Source organism: Lissotriton vulgaris, chromosome 9, assembly GCF_964263255.1.
Source record: "Lissotriton vulgaris chromosome 9, aLisVul1.2, whole genome shotgun sequence".
NCBI lineage: Eukaryota > Metazoa > Chordata > Amphibia > Caudata > Salamandridae > Lissotriton > Lissotriton vulgaris.
Window position 1 is genome coordinate 809,250,264 of NC_141697.1, and position 22,473 is coordinate 809,272,736.

The window sequence follows — 22,473 nt, forward strand, 5'->3', positions numbered from 1 at the left end:
CAAGCTGTGGATCTAGCTTTACTGCAGAGGGATAGTAGGGGGGATCATTTTGAACTGGAGCAACAACTAATCAGAACTAAACAGGAGTTGAGGGAATTCTTTACTCTCGAAGAAATAACCAACTGCCGGACGTACCAGCAGCGCGTATACAAGGAGAGTCAGTTAGTGGGAAAACTCATTGCCTGGTCAAGCAAAGCCAAGCAGGAGTCCATGATAATTTCAGAAACTGACAGAACCAGAGTCAGGGGCATTGATTTTGGATAAGGAAAACATTGCACAAATATTTCTGAACCATTATCGCAAGCTTTATGCAACTAAGTTTATGGTATCAAATGAGGTGATAGGAGACATTAATCTTTCGCTTAAGACAATGGATCAGGGAGATGAAATATGTGCTGAAATCACCCTAAGTGAAATCAAGGGTGCCCTTGCTTCAATGCTGGCTGGCAAGACCTCAGGAAATGATGGCATACCCACAGAGTTTTATAAGGCCTTTTCAGAAGAATTAACACCTTTTTTGTTGGAGCTATTCAATTTTGTAAGAGTAGGAGGGGAAGTTCCCTCTATTTTTGAGGAGTCAATGGTGGTAAGTTTTGTTAAAAAGATAAGTGCCCTATCTGTTCTGAAAAAAAAAAAGATAAGTGCCCTAAAAACGTCAACTCGTACAGACCAATTAGTTTGTTGAATGTTGATTATAAAATTTTAATGAAAATGTGGGCAAATCGTTTCTCTCCAATAGCTCAGAAGGTTATCCATAAAGATAAGACAGGGTTTGTCTTGGGCAGATATATGTCAAGATACACTGGTTTCCTAGTGCAAGTGCTTGATTTTTTAAATTTCAACAAACTACCTGTCCTTATAATGATGGTCGATGCTGAAAAAGCATTTAACCTAGTTAATTGGGAGGCTCTTTTTGCAGTCCTTACAACAGTTGGATTCCCAAAGCAAATAACACAAATGTTGGAAAATCTATATCAAGGGGCTCAGGCCCAAGTTATTATAAATTCACAGTTAGCAGGAAGAGTGGATAAAAGGCGAGGAACCCACCAGGGATGTCCCCTATCCACTGCTTTATTCACATTTTTTATAGAATCTCTTGCCGCAAAAATGAGGACAAATCTGCATATACAAGCGCCCTTGGAAGGATTGCCCAAATTAAAACTGTTCGCAGATTATTACATTATTCTTTACCTTAGGCCAAAGGAACAGAATGTCAGGACAACTTTGACTGAATTTATGCAGATCGAAGCTATTGAAGGGTATAAAATTAACCATAATAAAACAGAGATTTTATTACTCAAGTAGTCAAATTGTGGCTGAGTTTCTGCAACGGCAAGCCCAATCTCCTGTTCCTATCCGTTATCTAGGGATTTACATTACAAATAGTTATGAGGAACATTTTTAATTGAATTATTTAGCCACCAAGATTAGAAACCTATTAGATAGATGGACTCTTCTTTCACTCAAAATAATCGTCAGGGTAGCTCTTACAAAATTGTCCATCCTACCATTATTAATTTTTCTATTCTCGAATGTTCCCATAAAAGTTAATAGTGTATATTTTAAACAGTTAGAAGTTATGATTCAACAATTTATTTGGAAAAAAAAGCATCACAAGTGAGACTTCCAGTGCTTCAACTCGATATCAGACAAGGGGGTTGGCACTTCCAGAGATGTGAACTTACTATGAAGCAACTTTTGTGGATTTATTGGCTAGAATGTTAAATGGTAAGGAATCGTTGGATAGCTTTTTTGTGAATAAGATGGTGCAGGAAGCAGAATCGCAGACTCTAGTTTTTATTAAAATGGCCACATTTCTGGCAAAGACTTTTTATATGACACTACAGGAGGTTGGGGAAATAATACATTCATTTTATCATACAAAGGCAAATACAGGCGGATATGAGATTTTGAAACTCACGGAGTGTAAAACACTGGGCCTTTATATCAGAAACAATCAGATAACTTTTTGGGAAAGTAAAGGCTTTAAGGGATTAGGGCATTCTGTGGTTGTGGGAAATGTATAAAATGGCAGGAGATTCAGGCTAGATGTGGAACCAGCTGCAATTTGTATTTTTTTGGCTTTCTCCAAATTACTAAATTTGTGAAGAAAATTTGCTTTCCGTTGAGTATTGCTTCGGCCTCCCTATTACCACCCTTATTTTGATCTAAATTTAGGGGTGTCGGAAATTGGTATAGTTTATTATGAGATCAAAGGGAAAGCCCTGTAGTAGCAAGGTTTCTAGATAAAATCTCCCAAGAAACTCAATTTTCAGAATTAGAGTGGCAGGAGATTTCACTGCATGGTTAAAAGACATTAAGAACTGCTAATTTTAAAAGAATGGCATTTTTCTCCTCCCATTGGATGTCTTATTATACACCGAGGACCTTGCATAAGATGCATCCAGAGGTAGAGGACAAGTGCTTTCGTTGTCAACAAATGGGGCTGGGGTACTGGATACATATTTTCTTTACATGTCCGTCTTTAAATTTGTTCTGGGAGGAAGTGTTCTCCGCTTTAAATGAAGGTCTACCGAAAAAACTAAAACCAGAACCATAAATCACATTTTTTGGGTTTATAAGGCAAAGTTCGAACACTCCAATCTCCAAAGGAGAGAAAGCATTTATAGCAATTTCTGCTTTGGTGGCTCACTCCTTTATCCCTCAGAACTAGTACCCCCCCCCTCCTTTAGAAGGTCTGAACATACCAACTTGATTATGGTAAAATGGTTTTTGCACAGCACTTCATTATTCATTGTTTGCACATTGCAACTGTTTGATAGGTGCATGATATATATCTTTAGGCGATGAGGAAGGAGGGAAATGGATTCCAGCTATAAGTTGAGATGATATATTGAATTTTAATAGTATAAAGTAATAATAACTGCTTGCATTGTCAAAGTTGCTCATTGTAAGATTTAATTCTGCTCACAATAAAATAAAAATAAAAATTAACATAAAGAATTATCAAATAAATAACTGAGATCAATTAATTAATTTTAATTAATTTATTTCCCCCTTATAATCCTACAAGACCCACAACCTGCACCTAAAACATAACAAAAAAAATAATGATACAATTAAAATAAATAATGATCAATTAAATAATTGATATTATTTTTAAAATATTAATTAATTATAGTTAATTTACTTTCCACCCTATATAACTACAAAACCCTCAACCCGCACCTAAATTGTAGCTATGAAAAATATTAATTATATAATTTGCATACATAATTATCAATTACATAATTATTATTAATTAAAAAATATTAATTATCTGTCATTAATATACTTTCGACCTTTTTCCCCTATAAACCTCACAACGTGCTACAATACAATTAACCAAAAACGATTACATTAAATTTAAAAAATACTATTAATTTACAAACCATATTAAAAAACTAACAATATTTTAAAAACATTTTAAAACATATACAATTAACATATATATTAAACACAAGAATATTTAAACATCGATATTATTAACAACAATATTTTTAACATTGATATTACTTACCTTCAAATCGATATTTTCGATATTTGTGTCAGTCAATATTACTGACTCAATATTTTGCCTGAACACAAGCATCCCACCCTGAGGACCTAGAGGGGTTGGGCCAGGCTTGTAGAACAGAGTCAACTGGGGCTTGTTAAAACAACAATAAAAGGATGTGCTCAGATATTCTTGCAATTTCAAGCATGAATGTCAATCATGTAACAGGTGTCACCTCATTACACAGTGAAATGGTGGAATAAATACACATCAAGGAGGTAAAATGAGAGGGGTATCAGGAAAAGTCAGTCATGCCAATTTAGTCTGTGATATTGAAGAAATTGTTGCTCCTATACCCTGACCAAAGAGCTGTGGGGTAAAAGAGTGAGAGTTTAGTGAAGGGCTTTGGATTAAATATACAGGACCACGCGTTTGGAAGTGGACAGATCATTTAAAATCTTGTCTTGGGCAAGAACGGTTAATTCATAAAAAATGGAACAATGAGATACCGTTGGGCAGAATGGCTGGCTCATTTAAGCCATCTACAGTTGTTAGAATTATCATTTCTCCAATTTGTCTGGTAGCACAATAAAAGGTAGACTGGAGTATACTGACTGATTCATTACTTGTTGTGGCCAATGAGTGGTTCAATCAATAATTCTATTAACCAAAAAGATTACTCTGTAGATTATATTAACAGCAGTGCTTAATTTGTGCTGGTGCTTTCTGGTGCTTAGCACCAACACTTATTAACCAGAGCCGGGTCTACACACGTCTGCACGTCATATAGCATTGATGGTAATATTACCTCACTTAGTTAGTGACTTGGCTCAGACAGAGTTGTTTGTCTCATCTCCCGAGTGACGAGTCTCGGTAAAGAGTATTACGGCTGTCAGAGCCAACATTCATGTGATAGGAATAATGATTCATTACTGGTGTAACCAACCCAGACTGGTCCAACCATAATTATTTACTTCCAATATCCATATCGCATTTGCATTGCATATTGGCCTTAGGCGCCGCCGCCGACCCTTACTTCAGTGTTGCCGGTGGGAGGAAGGGACAGTGGGCCATATGTAGGTAAATGGCATTTACCGAATCGTGAATACCAAATTTTGCCGATTCGGTATTTACAAATAGGTAAATGCCATGTAGGTAATTATTCGGTATTCGAGGGCTACAGAATTATGCCCCGACTACATCAAAAGTATTCATTTTGCTCAGGTTCATTCTTCGCCTGGCAACGTGCTCTGTAAATTCTGTAACACAATGGCAATAATTCTTGATATTTTTGTTTATTTTACATTTTTCCATAGTGCTGCTTTTTATAGTGCCATTGAACTTTCTACCACACCATTTCACTGTAATCTGTTGCTTTAATAAGGACTCTGGCATTGGCCACTAAGTAGAGTCAATATAAACAAGGGTTCTTACTTATATGGCTTGTGACTGAAAACAGCTAGAGAGCAAAGAAACAGAGACCTAATTAAGGCTGGTGTGACAAACTTTGGACCGCGTACTTTCAATGGTTCTCATACAAAGCAAGTGCCATAGAGGTTTTACTGTTTGTTAACAGTAGAAATCGCCCTGAAGTGCCACAGAGATCTACATTTTTCCCCATTGTCAGACATTTTCATGTCTACTGGAATATAACTTTCTGCATCTGCCGTTGGTAGGAGAGAGGATAGCTCTCTTTCCTACCAACACTTTAAAAAAATGTTCAGCGCCACTGGCTAGGGTGCCTTTGATTGTCATTTTCATGCTTTCTGTCCTGGGTGCCTTTGTGTGACGTTTCCGTGCTTTCTGCCCTGGGTGCCTTTGTGTGACGTTTCCATGCTTTCTGGCCTGGGTGCCTTTGTGTGACATTTCCATGCTTCTTGGTCTGAGTACTTATGTGTGACATTTCCATGCTTTCATGCATTACAACTGACTTTTAGCAGAACCAGTTGATGAGCCAGTAGAATAAGTGGGTGGAGCCAATGGAGGAATTGGGTGGAGCCAGGGAAAAGTAGGCATGGCCTCCGACAAACATTTAAACTTCATATTTTACAAATTAAGCACTGATTAACAGTGGCCAGGCTATAAGAATTAGCAGAAATTGAAGGCCAGGAGCACAAATGGCCAAGGCAGAGATCAAGTTAGCTCTTCGGCTCATGCCAGTTCACCCAGATGGAATGACATTGTTGGACATCCATTTTCAAGGTCGATATTAGCTTGTCAGGACAATGGCGTGTAGTATCCTCTGTGGAATTTGTGGCCTTTAGCACATTTAGCACATTTTTAGAAAAGGCAGCAGAGAGGGTGGCAAAGTCAAAAGATGATCCTTGACTATCCTGATGATTTTCTTATGGCAGGGATGTGTGAGCAGAGTAGTGAGTATACAAGCCGTTTTGATAGAATTTACAGACCACATGGTTGCACCAATGACAATAGAAAATACAAAGGGCCTGATTTGGATGTCGATCGGACAGCCTCGAAGTCGGAGGCTTTCAGACAGACATCTAAGGTTTAAAGTCTGACTGTCTTATCACAAACATGGCGGTCAGAGTTTGAACCGGCCGGTTAATCTGATGAGTTCCAATGGGCTCAAGGAGCCCATTGGCCAGTCAGAAGGGCCTCATAATCCCTAATGGACGGGTTTCCGCCGTCTGTATTTTGACTGCACTTTCCGACAGGAGTTCCATGTCGGCCTTTCCGCCATGGAACTGCTGTTGGAAAGTGCCTTTGGGGGCCACTCACAGGCCCCATCCCCCACGGCGCTCCGGTTGTGGCCCTGGGTGGCACTTCACACACCTGCACTTAACGGTGCATGCCTCACAATGCAAGGATGTGCAAAAACTTCCATTTTTCAAAGGAACTTTGTGCTTTGGGTGGTTTGGCATGTCGCTCAAGCTCCCATTGAAAAATGGGAGTTTGCGACTGCTGCATGGGGCCAATTACGACTCGGAATCAGGACTGACCAACTAACGGTCAGCTGTTCCTCTTGACTGATTACAATGCTTCTGAACACTGTTTGGATGGACTCCCATTGACCTTAATGGGAGCCTGTGTTCTGACAGACAACCCCGGCTCCTATGGGGAAAATGGGTGTCTGGATAAAACCTTGCACACTGTCGCCGGCACCCCTTGGTGCCTGCCTCACAGTGCATGGTTTTACAGGTGGGTCCCTTAGGTACTCCCACAGCCCCCAACCAAAGGCCTCAGGATAAAGGGGGGTCTGCTAGGGGGCCCCAAAGACAGTTTCTGACAGCCAGACCAAGTAGGAAAGGCTGTCAGAATCCGACATCGTAATCGGTCAGTCGGAAATGCTGTCCATAGAGCTGTATGAATCAGGACCGACTGACTCGGATTTTACGAAATCCGGTTTGAACTGATTCGGAATGACCGAACAGATCCCCTTCCGACCACGAGCATTGTAATCAGTCAGTCGGAATTGTTTCTGAATGAGTCGGTGGATGCGTTCCAACACGTTCTAGGAGAATCTGACTGTTGTTTGGAGGCTTTCCGACCAACATCGTAATCAGCCCCCATGGGCTGTTGCATATTAATTAGGTGTTCGGAACCACCAACGTAGGGTTGGGCCGTTCCCTCACTGAAACAGCATCTATCCAACAACGTAATAAGGGTCATATGGTGCAATTACCTGTTTTGCATTCTTAGGCACAGAGTTGGATTCTCTGGCTATGGAGTCATGATTGCCCACAGGAAAGATAAAGGGCCTCATTTATAGTTTGGCGGATGGGATACCCCAGGACAAACGTGATGGGTACACCATCCGCTGTATCACAAATTAATTATATTCAATAATACTTGTAATACAAAGGATAAGATATCTGTCATGTTTATGTCACGTATCCCATCCACGAAACTCTATATTAGGCCCAAAAACTTTACAAGAACTATTAAAGAATGCGCTGAAAAAGAGCAATTGTGAATTACTTTTAATTCAACAGACATGGGATCATTTTAATTTTGAATGCAGGGTAGTGGTATATGGTATAGCTTTAACAAAGAACCTGCCTTTTCGGATGAAAGGAGCATTGATGCATCGCCATTGCATGCTTATAACAGAATGTGTGAGGGAGTGTTTTAGACTATGGCATTGATTTCTTTTAACATAAGATGGGGTAACAGTTTTCCAACATGCAGATCAATTGGACTGGTCAGTTGAAATATTTTCTGAAGCATCTGGCAGAAGGGGATTTGATTTATGGTCACTGCAAAGGAAAATGGTGTGCAGAGGGTTGGGAAGAAAAATAGAAGAACGGAATATACAGAATCGATTTTCTGGAGAAAAAAAATCCAGTACTGCTAGCAGTTGGATGGTAGGGCACAGAATTGCCAGACAAGAAAGGTAATTTTTCCTATTGCGAATGAGTATATAGTGCGTGTGATGAACAGCCAGATGTCTAACCTACATGTCGGACCACCATGTACTTTGGTTACTGAGAATATTTATCTTAATGTGTTTACATTAGAACATTCAGTTTAAAGGAAAAAATATTCCGGGTTTAGAAAAACAAATAGCTGACGCTCGTTCACAGTGGAAGAGGTTCTGTGGTTTGGCCTCAGAACCAGATGCCATGTCAACAACAGCCCCAGAAGAGATGGGGGAGATTGTGTAAGAGTGAGATTACTATTAAAGTGGTCATCGGCAGATTCCACCCTGAGGGACCTATAGGTCAGCATGGATTTAATTTGTGCAATCTGGGGCACAGCACAGATATAGGGATAAGAAGGGCTTAAGGTTAAGGCAGGAAGATGCAGTTCCTTATGTTGTCCCATTGATAGGGAAGCCATGCTTGTCAGTGACAGTAACTGGGAAAATGGCTTAGATAGCTGTTTATTAGAAGTGTTTTGGGGGCTGTGAACCCAGAAAGAGAGAATTGGTACAGAGCATTTTAGAAGGCTGGACAAGAGAACATGCAAGTGAAAAAGATAAGTGGAACCTATAATTGTAAATATTTTGAAAGTGTGGTGATACAGGCAATGCATGCATTCACATCCACTTGGGAATTTTATCAGGTTTGTTCAGTTTTTACACTGATGTTTTTTGAGGCCTTGGGGGTTTCAGAAGTGGTAGGCTCACAGGCTTTGAAGGACTTCACCGTGGTACCATTACGTAGGAGTAAAACCGATCAAACGGGAAAAGGTACATGGGTCTCCATATGCAAAAGAAACAAAATGCATTCATGACGAATGCAGGCATTAATGAAATGTTTGATAGAAAGAGGACATGGAGATGGACCTCTGTATGTGCACGTGGACCAAAAAGAGAGGACGGATTGGTGATTTCTAGGTGTTTCATGACTCTGAATGATGGAATGCTTGGCCCATGGCTGGGCAAGCCTGCCATGCCAAGAAAGTGAAGGGGGCCAGGAGAAAGGCCAGAGGAGCCTCTGGGGGCCTAACAACGGATATAATACAGAGGAGGTGAAACAGGGAAATGTAAGCGGGGCAAACATTATTTAGGGGAGGCGGGATGGATTAGTTATTTTATTGTTTAGTTTTTTCTTCAGGACATATTAGGTTGTGCAGCAAAAAGCAAAACAATATGATTGTTTACTTGCCCAGCTTGCTCCTGAAAAAAGCGGCCTTTTTACTCCCAAATTTAATTTCTGTTACTGCTTGCTCCTCTAATACATAGCTGTCACCATTTCACAACAACATGGAAAAATCCAGATACTACAGAGAAAAGAAAATATGAGACACTTCAGAGTACAGAAGGGGAAGGAGGAGGGAGCAGAGAGAGGTCAGAGAACAGAGGGGCAAGGCAAACGCCATCATGTGTACAACAACATCACTGAAAATTGGGCTGTGACTAAACATTTCCAGCTTGGAATAAGTGTTTGCAAGAAAGGAGTCGTTGAAAAGAAGCAAACAGGGCTACATAATGAGATGAGTAGCCTTGTTTGAAGCTTAGTAAAACATAAGAGTACCTGCAAAAAACAAGCTACTAACTCACCCTCCTGTAAAAGAGCTATTTTCAGATGCCATTTATTAAATGATTCATGGTCTGACGCCTGCTGACAGGGAAAGCACATGTTCCACTGCCCTTGCAGCAGCATCCTCTAATTATTCGCCATGCAGGTCTTCAACCTGCACCATTAGCAGACTTTTTAGTCATCACCTCCTCTTTCAAATGTCTTTCAAGAAGTAAATATTTGTATTTACTTTAGGGTGCTTCCTCCTTGGCTCACTATTCTATGCTCTGAACAGAATTATAGCATTGAAGTCTCAAACATGAATTTCCAAAAAAATAAGGAACATTTTTAAATATTTAAAATTAAGAGACAGCAATAAATTGGATCCCGCTCCATCATCTTACCCTCTAACCCTCTCTATAGGACTCAGGGCCTTATTTATGAGAAGTGTTGCATCGCTCAGACAAAGCAGCATCCAACACTTCTCAGTGCGCCCTCCTTGGGACACCATTGATGCATCATATTTACTGTATGACGCATCATGTCGCAAGGAATGACAGATAAGTCAGTATTACTGACGTATCTGTCGGTGCAAAACTGACGCATTGTTGTGTCAGAAGCGTTAAACAAATCCAGAAATGTTCCTTTCACATGGGGCAAGAGCCTGCATAAGGTTTTCACGCAATGGCGTCCCAGAAGGGGCGCACTGAAATCTTCTAGGATTTCAATGTGCCACTTCAACAAGGCTTTCATGCGGGGAACGCCGGACATGCATACATTATACCTGACATAGGTATAATGTAGCGCAGGGGTTTACAAATTGACGTATCTGCCGAGATGCATCACTTGGTAAATAGGGTGCAACGTGGCGCATATTTTACACTGCCGCTGCATCACAAAAAGTGACACAACGGTGGCGCAAAAGTGACGCAGGGGCTCATAAATGAGCCCCTCAATTTTCAATTGTCAACTCTGAAAGAAGTTGAAATTGCATTCTTTACAGGGAAAGTAATTAAGATTAGGAAATTCAAAACAACAGGATTTCTGATTTGCCTCACTTCATTGCCAAAGTCTCTTTTTTGCCCTTATTTCTTCTGACGGCAGTAAAACATCCTGCCATGATATTGAATATATCCCTTTCATTGCCAGATATTGTAGCATTCAGCACATCACGACAATCAACACAATGTATCGGTATTGTACGTTAGATCACCTTCGAAAATATGGAGGCAATAAAAGTGATGTTTAAGGATATCATTAACTCCTTCACTGCGGCGGCTATTCCGCCGCAGCGCTAAGGGGGGAGGGCGGCCGAGCGGCGGGCGCATGCTGGTGACGGAACCGCTCCGTCACCAGCCGCGGTTGCGCTGTGCTCATGACGGAGCGGGTCCGTCACGGCCCCGCCCGCTCAATAGAACGCTCAGTGCAGGCGCGGAATCCGCGCCGTGCAGGCGTGCCGAGCGGGCCGTGACGGAACCGCTCCTTCATCAGCACAGCGCGACCGCGGCTGCTGACGGAGCGGTTCCGTCATCAGCAGGGCAGGGGTTAATTGTCCTTCTCTATGGTGCAGTCTATTTTGCTTCTGCTAATGATGTGAATAGCCACAAGTTGTATTTCCTACAAGAAAAAAGGGTTTTGCGATGATGCCCGTCGTAAATGTGTCATATGCATAATTTTTCAAAGATGTACTCTGAAGGTAATCATGGAAAATATGATATTTTGCAAGATGAGGAAATCCTGAGCTGAACCCAGGTATTTGGCATTGCAGAGTGTAAATTAGAAAGGTGGAATCACAGACTATTGAGACATCAACAGAGTAATACATCCATCTGTTCCTGAACATTAGCTCAATAGTTATAGGCGAAATAATAAGCACTTGAGTCTCTTCAGTGACACTGGTCACATTAGGGAAGCCGGCCGTTGAATCAAGTGCCTTCTGTGCACGCGCTTGGGAAACGAGCGATGTCTCTGGTCCTTTTCAACTTAACTTTCCTTCTCTTTCTCAAAATTTGACAAAACACACACCAAAAACTACCCACAGCCCTTACAATAATTATGAATGTCCTGAAAAGACCAGATTGCACGAAAGTGAAAGACAGCTGTTTGTTTCGCCAGAGGTGGAACAGCTGTGCAGATGTGTTTTTTAAGGTCAAGATCAACATTCAACATTCATTGTGTGGTACTGGAGTTATGCTGTACTTTGACGCACATATTTTTAGGTTGTAGGTACTTGTCATCCAGCATTATAAGTTGGGCACTTTATGACATTTAATGCCCTTTACAATGGATTGCAATACCACACAGGGCTTTACAATGCATGCCTTTACGCTGCAACGATGTTGTAAAATCAGACAAAATGATCTTAACAATAGTCAGACTAAGTACTTCATGGGTTTCTCTGTGCAGCAAACATCACTTAACACAAACATTCTCAACAGGTAAAGTCACTTTGTTTAAATTTCTTTTTTTTGCGATGCCACTATATTTAACTCTTGTGGCTGCATCACAAAGTGAGGACTACAACTGGAAAACAAAGAAAAAGTATGTGCCACTGGTTTCTGAAAGAGTTAAAGAACTGGAGTAGCATGATTTCACCATCATAGATTGTAGTAAATCGTTGTTTTTACTTGTACTTTAACCCCTTAGCTGCTGGGCTTTATCCCCCCGCCCCCTGTGATGAGCCTTTTTTTTGCTGTTTGGGGTAGTTTGCACCTAGTCCTCTATAACTTTATTTCCACATAAGGTATTCATGCCAAATTTGTATTCATTTTTGTCAACATAGTGGGGAGTCTAAACGTACCTAGGGTTTGTGGATTCCCTTGAGGGGGACTGAGAAATGTGCCAAAATTAAGCTCACTTTTGTTTTTTGGGGGAATAAATTGCTGCAGAAGAAAGCATCTGCTATTTTCCCCTGCAGATGGCATCAGTGAAGGGTTTGGGGTGCTAAAATCACCATTTTCTCAGCTTTTGGGAACAGGCAGACTTGAATCAGAAAGTTAATTTTTTGTAACACAGTTTTGTCATTTTACTGGGAGATAGCCCATTTTTTTCCTATTTATTTGCTTTCAACCTACTTCCAGTTTGAGGTGCAAACAGGTGTGTAAAATCCAGGGTGGATCCCAGAAAGCTATACATTTCTGAAAACTAGACAAAAAGCTGAATACAGCAAGGGGTCTTTTGTATAGATCCTTCAAGGTTTCCTATAAAACGTAATAGTTAAATAAAAAAAAATACTGAAACTGAGTTTAAAAAACAGCCATTTCTGTATAAGTTTTCATTTGAAACTTCTTCTTACTATGGCATATTTTTAAAAGCAATATACTGTTACGTTTGCTGGACCCTTCTGATTGCAGGGATATATAGGGCTTGTAGCTGTTCCAAGAAGCCGAGGTATCCAGAACCAACAGCCGAGCTGCACCTTACATTGGTTTTTCCTTGTGCGCCGACTTTACAGAAATTCATAAATTATAAAGAATGTTAAAAGGGTATGAAGGAAAACTCTGTATTTCTGAAATATACACCAGATACTGAGTTTAGGAGCAGTTATTGTTTGTACATCTCTGAATTTATAGTTACCCTTACTGGCATGTATTTCAGAGGGCATTTTGTAAAATGTTTTCTGTGTTACATTTGAAAGGCACAACAGTAGAGCTATTGAATTGATAATTACAAATGTTCTACTATTCTGTATTCCCATATGTTTCTCGATAAAAATAGTTCCCCACTTGTGTGGCTGAGCCTTGCGACTGTGAAACAAAGCACCTGTAAACCTGACCAAGGAGACAATAATATTTCACCCAGCAGAATGCATGTTTTTTTGCAAGGCGGCTAGCTGTAGAATTTGGGCCCCAGCTCAACCGGCACCTAGGGAAACCCACTAACTACCTCATCTTTGATAACTAGACACCCAGAAGAGTCCAGGGTGGGGTAACTTGCATGGATCTCACAAGATTTTTGTACTCAGAATACCCCGCAAATCTCACATTTTGCTTAAAAACATACATTGCCCTTGCATTTCTGTCAGGAAAAGTCCTGAAATCTGAAGGCAGCCACACATTTCCTACCACCCAGTGTTCCCTCAAATCTCACGAGAAAAACAGTGGCTCAAACGCAACATAGTCACATCACGTGTTTCCACTGAAAAATGTTGTGTTTTTTACAATGTGAGTAGCTGTGGATTTTGGGTCCCCGCACAGCCGGCGCCTTGGGAAACCCATCAAACCAACACATTTTTTAAAATTAAACACCCAGGGGAGTCCAGGGTGAGGTAACTTGTGTGGCTCTCATTAGTTTTTTTTTACCCATAATCCCCTGCAAATCTCAACCTTTGTCTAAAAAACACATTTTACTTGCATTTCCGTGAGGAAAAGTCTTTGAACACATTTCCTACCACCCACTGTTCCCCAAAGTCTCCAGAGAAAAACGGATGACTCACTTGTGTGGGTAGGACAAGACCCAATGACATGAAAGGGCGCCAAACCAATGTAGACACCACATTTTTCCACTGAAAAACATTGTGTTTTTTGCAATGTGGGTAGCTGTGGATTTTGGGTCCCAGCTCAACTAGCACCCTGGGAAACCCATGTAACCAACAGTTTTTTTTTTTTAACTAGGGGAGTTCAGGGTGAGGTAACTTGCAAGGCTCTCACCAGGATTTTTTACCCATTATTCCCTGCAAATCTCAAATTTTGCCAAAAAACACATTTTCCTTGCATTTTTGTGAGGAATATTCCTGAAATCTGCGGGCAGCACACATTTCCTACACCCAGCAGTCCTCATTCACACAGTAAAACAGATGACCCACTTGTATGAGTAGGCCAAGTGCCCAGGACAGAGAAGGGTTCAAAACGTATTGTGGACACATCAGAATTACCTATCACAAAACTACCTGGCTTTGCAAGGGGGACACCTGCGTCTTTTGTCCAATGCTCGACAGCCATCTAGAGAAACCTACCAAATTTCGACATTTCAGAAAAGTAGACACCCGCCGGAGTCCAGTGAGGTGTGGCTTGCATGGATCCCTCAATGTTCTCTTACCCAGAATCCCCTGCAAAGATCAAAATTAGCTAAAAAGTAATATTTTCTGCACATTTCGCTGTTGAAAAGTTGGGGTATCACTGGGCCGGCACAAATGTCCTACCACCTAATGATCCCCAAGGTCTCCTGATAAAAATGCTACTTCACTTGTGTGAGTGGGCTAAGTGCCTGTGACAGGAAAGGACCAAAAATGTATTGTGGTGACATCAAAATTATCCATCACAATACGGCCTGGTTTTGCAAGGGGGGCACATCCAGTTTTTGTCCCAGGTTCAGCGGCCATCTAGGGAATCTAACCAAACCAAGACATTTCTGAAAACTAGACAGCCAGAAGAGGCCAGGGAGGTGTGGCTTCCATGGATCCCTAGAATCTTCGGCAAACTTCAATTATAGTTAAAAAGCCACATTTTCCGCACATTTCTGTGTGGGAAAGTTGTAGGATCACTGGCCCAGCACACATTTCCTACCACTCTGCATTTCCCCAGTCCCCCAGTACCAAAAATGCAGGCATTTCCCCTTGCAAAACCAGGTCATTTTGTGATAGATCATTTGGATGCATCCACAATACATTTTGGGCACTTCCCTGTTGCGGGCACTTGGCCCACCCACACAGTGAAGTGGCACTTTTATCAGGAAACCTGGGGGTAACTGATGGTGGTAGGAAACCTGTGGCTCCACGAAGATTCCATATCTTTCCACCATAGAAATGTGTGTTTCATACCAAAGTGTGACATTTGCAATAGCATCTAGGTAATATTACCTGGTGAGAGCCATGCAAGTCATGCAAGTCATGCACACCTGGAATCCTCTGTTTGTCTAGTTTTCAAAGATGTGCAGATTTGCTTAGGTGCTGGCTGAGTTAGGGCCCAAACTCCACAGCTACCCATAATGACATAAAAAAGTTCTTAGTAAGGGCACTCTTAGCACCATATATATAAATCTGGTACTAATTTGTTAAAGTTAATCCATTCCTTACACTGCTTGGTTTTAGCACCTCCAGAAATGCTGGCTTCAAAGCACAAATACTTATCAAAGTATCTGAATATTGAAACCAAGACTTCTTAAGGTGAGCCATAAAGCTTCTTCAAGGCATTAACCGATTTATGGTCCATTCACATGCCATTCATGCACCACACACAAGACTTTCATACAGCTTGCCATGGGCCCAATCCAACAGATCTCACTCACATCAACAGATCACCATCATGCAAGGGCCCATCATGCTGATACTCCACAGGTTGGAATCAGTTTGACTACATTTTACCACTTGTCAAGTAACCACCTCATGCTTCCTGAACATTACTGAACTCATGCCTAGTGAGCCTTTATTAATGGTTCCCATGACAGCCACTTGAGGCTCAAGAAGACATGTCTCACATGCATCTTTAGCACACTCACTGTGGTAAATCCCACTCCTTCCAGTTTGTGGATGCAAGTTGGGGGAGTCAATTATGCCTACTAGGTGCCATTCCTCGAATTGAGTTAGCATATCTACCTTTGAAACTAAGGCAATCATGCAAGGCAATATGGCTGAAGTTCCCTAAGGAGAACGTCATAAACTATGAAGATCAGTAGTTTTTGACACACAGGGTAGTATGTGAGAATGTACCAGATGTTCCATCAACCATTATGGATAATGCTGTGACTGTAATGTACTTATCATGAAGCAAATTGAACATCTTCTAAGTTCTGACTTAGAATGAACATGACAAGCAGGTTAAACATTTTACCCATATGTGTTGTATTGGGGACAGTGTTCTCTGTAATGGTATTTTTTTTTATTGTTTTTTATTTAAAAAGCACATTCTCCTAAGAGGGTATCCTTTCGTCGATAAAAGAGCAGCCAGGGGTAGTATAACCTAGTCGAAGAGCCAAGTGTTAAGCTTCATGCGGAATGCACTAATTTTAGAGATGCCATATATGTGTAGAGGCAGGTCATTCCAATCTAAGTGTATGATGCCTATGCTGAGAAAAGGTGTGTGGAAAGTTTCGGAAATCTAAGGTGGTATTGAGGTACGCTGGACCAGTGCTGTGTAAGACTTTGAATGTGTGTTTCAGAAGTTTGAAAATAACTGTGGATTGGGAGTCAGTGAAGCTGTTTCAGGTGTCAGGTGTGTGCATGTTGGGGTGCTCAGGGAAGGCGCTGCATGCTACATTCTGTATGGATTTTGAGTCATCTGCTTAGTTGAGTTAGGGAACAATCAGTATCAGGGTGAGTGCAGCACTAACAGGTAATAATCTTTAGGTAAAGATGTGTGATGGCACATGTATCTGCCTTCTACATATGCAATATCCCTGTGACAGCACACCTCCACTAAGCTTTTTTTACGCATCCATGTCTCTGTCCTCATCAGAGTTCTGACTAATCTTGTACATCTGCCAAGTGAACCTTTACTAATAGTTTCTGTCCCTTGCTACTTGCAGCTCAAGAAAATTTGTTTTTCATGCGTCTTCAGTTCACTTACTGTGTTAAATGTAACTCCTTCCAGATTATGGATGCAAGTTGGGGTGTCCGAGTATGCCTTCTGAGAGCTCAGTCCTTGAACTGAGCAAGCATATCTACTGTTGAAACTAAGGCAAACATACTGGGGAATACTACTTAAGTTTCCTAAAGTAAAAAGGCAATCAAATGTCCTTTGGGACTCATTAACCAGCACTTTATTTTGCTTTGAAAGTGTGAAAACTCAAATACTAACTAGTATCATAAACAATACTAAAGATGTGAAAATATCATCATACGTAATATTGTGTCCTGTACCATTTTTCAATAACATTATTTATGATACAGGTTACTAATTACGTTTGCACACTTTCAAAGCAAGTAGAGGTGTTGGTGAAGAAGTCTCACAGGACATTTGTTTGACTTATTATCCTTACTCTGGTTCTTCAGGGCAATCAGGGTGGTCCTTGTGTTATATACATAAGTTTCCTAAAAAGCACTTCACAATCTAGTCAAGCTTTGACAATTTTGCCACGCGGTATACGATGTGACAATGTGGCTTTCGTCCCGTACACCATTTTGTGCAGTGTGAGGATTATAATGCAGTTGTCAATCAGCAAACAGAACACCAACCATGTTCTGACAGTGGATAAAGGTGTCGAACAGGCCATAAGCAAGTCCATGATTTCCTTAAGTAGAGGCACAAAAATTCTACAGCAACTTGCCTAGTGGAGTATCAACCTATGGAAGGTAAGAATCCATGAACAACAATTAAAAGGTTAACATAGCAAAAGCTCAACCTCAGTCAATTTCCTAATATTTTGCTTTTGTATGGTACAATTTAAAGCAATAGGGAAAACTCAGAACTGGGCGAGATGGGCCATGGGGACAGAAAATATGACTCTCCTGCCTCTTTCCAAGCTTGAAGCAGACTTTACAGCAATTACATTGTTGAGTCTTAAAAGCTATTGCTGGAATGCGATTAGAAAAGTGTCCCTCCTGTAAACTTACCACGTCCTCCAGAGCATATAAAGTGGAGGCTGCTGTTCTGTAGCAGTAAGTCTTTCAATGATGGACAACAGAAAGTCGAGGAAAGACGTGAGTCTTCTTGTTGTTGTCTGATGATAAACAGCATATGTATTGTATGTTGCCATCTTGATGAGGTTGGTAAACAGTTTCTTGTACCAAGTGTGAGTTTTACGACTCACATTGTATGATGAAGAACCTGGTAATTCCTATCCATTCCGCACATGTACTTATTGTAATCAGATATACAGGTGGGCTTAGTGAACTTCTGCCATCTGACCCTAAACGGTAATGGAGCAGTGTTCTCATCATTAATTGTAGCGAGCACGTACACATCACCCCTATCTGAGAACTTGATTGCGAGCAATTCGCTGGTACCCAACGCAATACTCTGGGATCTTTGGACGTTCTTACAAACAAGCTCCTGCTGGAGTCCTTTTACAGCAACAACAAACTGTACAGCAGGCCACAGTGCCAGCTTTGTACAGATCACTGTAAAGGTCCACTCCAGTATACAAATTGTCCACATAAAGGTTATAACTTTTGCGAAGGAGTTGCTGGACAAGCTCCTATATAAACTTTCTCGTGACTCCTAGCATGGGAGGGCAACCAGCCGGGTTTAGAGTGGAGTCTCCCTGGATACACTCTCAACCTATACACATGGGCAGTCGAGCTCTAACACAGCATGTACAGCTTGATGCCATAGTAAACTCTTTGCTCACAATGTACTGTCTGATCAGCAGCCGTCCTTTCTACAGCATCAAGGACTCATCAATGGCTACATTCTTTCCAGGAGTATGAATCTCTGGAAACTTGGCAGAAAATGTTCCACCACAGTCCGGATTTAGAACAACCTGTCATGGCCTGGATGGTCCCGGGACAGTCCACCAGGATTGCCATTGAAAAGCAGCATGTGCTGCAATAGCAGAAAAGTGATCTCTGCTGATGTACGGTGCAAAGATGGGGGTTACCCAAACCATGCAAGTAGACAAGTAGGACTGCAAGGTTGGTTTGTGCACTAACCACACTTTCAGCGTAAGACCCACAAATATCTTCAACTCCTCCAATGAAGAGAGGGTCCACTTGTGTGCCCTAGAATGAGGCCCGAGAGTGCCTCCATACTCCCTCAGAAATCGTTCGCCATGTAAATTTGTTCACTGCACAATTTTCTCAAGGAAGTAAAAAAAGAGGAATGTCTGACATAATATCGACAGACAGAATATCGACATGCAAAAATATCGGAGCAAAAATATCGACAGCAAAAATATCGGAATCCTATCTTCATTAAGGTAAGTAACAAAAATATCGAAAAAATGATATCGAAGTACAAAAATATCGGAATCAAAAATATCGTTTTTTTAAATGTATTAATAATAATGTAAAAATAATATTTAAATACATATAATTTTACAAGTATTAAATAAAAATATTAAAACAAAATTAAAACTAATACATATACATTTAAAATAAATAAAACTTAAAAATGTAAAGTAATTTTAATTTTTTTCATCTAATTTATTTGATGTAATGTAATATTTTTTTGTTTTTACCCTGTACGCCTGTACCCCAAAAACCCAAAACTGATCCTGAACCCTAAAAATATCCCTGTACCCCAAAAACCCAAAACTGACCCTAAACCCTAAAAATACCCCTTTACCCAAAAACTGAAAACTGACCCTGAACCCTAAAAATACCCCTTTACCCAAAAACTGAAAACTGACCCTAAACCCTAAAAATACCCCTTTACCAAAAACTGAAAACTGACCCTGAACACTAAAAATACCCCTTTACCCAAAAACTGAAAACTGACCCTAAACCCTAAAAATACCCCTTTACCCAAAAACTGAAAACTGACCCTGAACCCTAAAAATACCCCTTTACCCATGAACTGAAAACTGACCCTGAACCCTAAAAATACCCCTTTACCCAAAAACTGAAAACTGACCCTGAACCCTAAAAATACCCCTGTACCCAAAATTAATTAATATTATTTAATTACCAATTAATTATTAATTAACAATAACAATAAAGTAAATATATTAGCACATTTGCTGTAATTAATTTAATTTAATATTTAATATTATTTTGCCCAATTAATTAATTAAGAAGAACAATAAATTATATCTAAAACAATTACTATAATTAATGTAATAAAATAATTAATAATAATTAATTACCAACTAATTAATAATTATAAATATGTAAAAAATTATAATAATTAATTAACTAATTAATGGAAATTAATTACCAATTTATTATTAATTAAAATATGTACAAACATATATCAATTAATTAATTATTATTAAATTACTTCCCACCCTATTCCCCTATAAACCCATAGAACATATTTATCAATTAATCAATTAATTAAAAATAATTAAAAATTAATTCTCAATTAATTAATTAATAATTCCTACTAATTAATAATTAATTTAACATAATTAAATTACTTCCCACCCTATTCCCCTATAAACCCACAACCCGCTACAGTAGTAAAAGACAATATTTAATTAAATTACATTAAAAATAAATAATAAAACATAATAAATACAATATAATATACACTAAATTTATTTAAAAATTGATATTAGTAACATCAAAGTTATTAATTTCGATATTGTTAACATTGATATTTACAACTTCGATATTACTGATATCATACCAATATCGATATTTAGACTGTCGATATTACTTACCTTCGATATTTTTGTATATCGATATTTAAACTTCGATATTTTGGTATATCGATATTTAAAACTCGATATTTTGTCTGTGTACCAAAAAAGAGATGGATGTAGTCGATTGGCAAAAAATATGCAGGATAGACTTTAAATCCTGCCTCACCAGTGAAAGGTGGAGTTTGGGCCTGAGCTAATTTGGGGGCTGCCAAAAAAGCGCTCCGTCTGTGCATGCTGCAGAACATGCCTTCCCTCTGGGTTGGTCTCAGCTGCTACAGTCATCCCCCTGCACAGACTGTGCTTCCGAAGAGACAGTATGACTGCCATCATCATCTCACTCAGAATTGCCAGATGATGAGTCATCACTGACTGAAAAATTACTCCCAGATTCTGCTCCATTTTCCTCTCCCTCGACAGCAATCATCCACTGAGTCTCCAACTTTGCTACTGACTAAAACCATCCTTCTAAAACACTATCCTACGTAGAAGGCCGATTTGTTGTTCTAAAACAGTCGGTGGGTGGGTGAGTGAGCGATTTTTATTTTTTATTCATAACGTTTTGTATAGCGCGAACATGATCCTAGTGGGTATCAGAGCGCTTTACAAGAAAGGAAGGTAAGGTATATTAGAAGTAACTTACATTATCACATACATGGATGAAGCAAAGGGCCTTCAGAATAAACAAATTACTACTCTTGTTATCAGGGATAATCAGTGAAAATAAGTTATAGCATCCTAGAAAGAGTCACTGGTATGGTTACAATCAACAGAACACAAAAGTGACAGCTTAGGGTAAAAACATGTTCATCAGAAAAGATGTTGCTTCTAATGAGATGTTTGCAACAGTAAATAGAGACAAAATTACTTTACCCTCTCTTCTTTCCTAAATCTGCAGGTTCTCTAAAGACACTAAAAAAGAACAGTATTACTTCACCTTGCCACATACCCATTATCACAAGCTTTAGCGCTGGTAGTGAGCAGTGTGACAATCATTTTTGGCGCCCCCTGTTACCTCCTCCTCAGTTTTCCTCACTGCTAGGGGTGGGCGAAAGTCGCGTAAGGGACTTTCGAGGAGAGGCATGGAGATTGAGCCAATCTCCGTGCCTCTCCGCATATTTCCGTTACGCGACGCCCGCCCGCCGTCCTCCTCCCGCCCGTCTCCCGCCCGCCTTAAAGCCTAAAATTAAACTTAAATAAAACTTACCCTATTGTGGCTGCATCCTTGCCCATCGCGGCTTTATCTGGAAACTGCGCATGCGCAGGAGCCTGCGCATTCGCATTCCTCGCCAGGACTGCGCATGCTCAGGCTCCCGCGCATGCACAGTTTCCAGATGAAGCCGCGATGGGCAAGAATGCGGCCGCAATAAGGTACGTTTTATTTAAGTTTAATTTTAGGCTTTTAAATATAATTTAATAAGGCGGGCAATAGGTGGGCGGCGGGCGGGTGGCCAACTTCCGTTCCACCCCCGAATATGCAGAGATTTGCCTCAAATCTCCGTCTTCTTTGTGCAAGGGCAGATGGGCAAATCTCCGCACATTCCAAGGGCGGAACGGAGATGTCCACCCACCCCTACTCACTACCACCTGGCAAAAGTGCCCCTCATCTCTCCATAGCCGTTCTCTCACATACATTTAATTGTTTTAAAGCACTGGTGAAGGCTGGCTATGCCAACAAGAATGTACATCTACCCAAAATAACACTATTTTAGCAACATTTAAAGAATCAAAGACTGGGGGACGAAACAGAACATCCTAACCTATTGTATGCTGTTTCCATGAAGCACTTTGATGACAGTTAATAACAGTCATTGTTCTGCATTAGAGTTGTATCATATGAACTGTGTCAGCAAAAAAAACTCTATGACAAAAACA